The following is a 1601-nucleotide window of genomic DNA, read 5'->3' as shown; positions in this document are numbered from 1 at the left end:
TACACTGTATCCTATCTTGTCTGGACTGACTCTATTTTAATTAATCGTAGAAGGCAGGATTGACTCAGTCCCAGTGAGTTAATGCCATTTTCTTTCAAAATTTACAGGTTATATCTTCATGTTCCATTTACTGGGAGTGTAACAAAAAGAGGGAGATGGTAACAGTTTCGTCTGCGTCTACAGTAGTACTGTACCATCTACCACCAGGAAGGCGGAGAGGAGCGGATTTTCAAGTAGCAATAATCACACCTCAGATAACTTCATTGGTTATGAGACTGCCACTGCATAAAGCTGTAATGCTCTTCAGTGCTGCAGATTTCGCCTCTATCAGTAGCATTCAGGTACAAAGAGGTGACATTGTATATACTCAAGGACTTGGCTTTATTTAACTGTCCATTTCTCGTGCTGGGTAGGGAAAGAAACTGCAATAGCTGTTCCGTGAACCATAAAAGACACCGTGTTGTAAGCTACAGACACGGGCGCTAAGCCAAGAAATGCAAATAGTTTTACGAGACTGCTGAGTGGATGTGGATAGCGAGTCCTGCACCCCTTCCGTCCTCTCATGATCCCCGCCCCTGATGCTAATGTTATGGTCACGGGGGTTCTGGGTAAATGTCGTCAGTCATTCCTGTGCTCCGGAAAACATCTCAGACAGTCCTTCGCACATTTTTCTCCTGGATTGCCCTTGCAGAAACAATAGCACGGCAGCACTAGGAGACCGTCGGCTTTTGTTTTCCCGTCACCATTTGTGTACTAGATGTCGTGGAGACAGAGGTGACACTCGGTGCGCTACACACCAGCTATCAATTCGCTTTTGCAATGATGCAGAGATGGTTACCAGTTGTTCGTAACCATCTACTCCAGAGAAACTGGTAATGACATGCGGTTTCTCTTCTTCTCTGAACTGTCTGCTGCTAATCATGAGTCCCCTGGCCTAAATCAGCGCTGGGTGCAACCAAAGCAAACTTGGATTGACTCATTGGTCACTGAGTCAATTCCTCCTTTAATGTCTCTAACATATAGTCAGTCCTGACAACAAGAATAGTCAAAGCACATGAGAATCCTGCGGCAACCTTAGAGGTAACAGACATCTGTTAGTCTATAAGGTTCCACAGGATTCTCTGCTGCTTTTACAGATTAGACTAATCATGGCTACTGCCTCTGAAGGAAGAGTCAAGTGTATTAGAGAGCGCACTACTCTGTGCGTATTTAACAGGGAGTTCCCCTGGCAAGAACCGCAAAACCATGCTTCACCTCTCTCCCAACCCTCCGCAGCTACTGTGGCAGGCCCACCCCTCCATTTCTGTCATGCGTCGTGAGGAATACAGAATAAGAACATAGACTTATTCGTGACATAAACTGGTGGGGCACTTGGAGGCAGCAGGCGTGGCTATGACAGCTCAGGCAGGACATACTCAATTTTTAGACAACCAGAAGGGAGCGATTGACTCTATCCCAAGTGAGCCACTCCCAATTTGGGTTTCAGAACCATTGTCACAGGGGCACTCATGATAGCATTCAGACACTAAACTGTGATGGCACTGGCCAGGAAACAGGAAAAAGCCTGAATCCCGCAACTTTGAATTCCATTTCCTGATTGT

At 46.1% G+C, this 1601-nt stretch overlaps 1 pseudogene; it reads right to left on the bottom strand.

Moving 5' to 3' along the window:
* Positions 1-223: 223 nt before the first annotated feature.
* LOC116830026 (U4 spliceosomal RNA) lies at positions 224-293 on the bottom strand (annotated as a pseudogene).
* Positions 294-1601: the final 1308 nt, after the last annotated feature.

This window comes from Chelonoidis abingdonii, chromosome 4 (assembly GCF_003597395.2).
Source record: "Chelonoidis abingdonii isolate Lonesome George chromosome 4, CheloAbing_2.0, whole genome shotgun sequence".
NCBI lineage: Eukaryota > Metazoa > Chordata > Testudines > Testudinidae > Chelonoidis > Chelonoidis abingdonii.
This window is presented reverse-complemented; position numbering and strand designations above follow the sequence as displayed.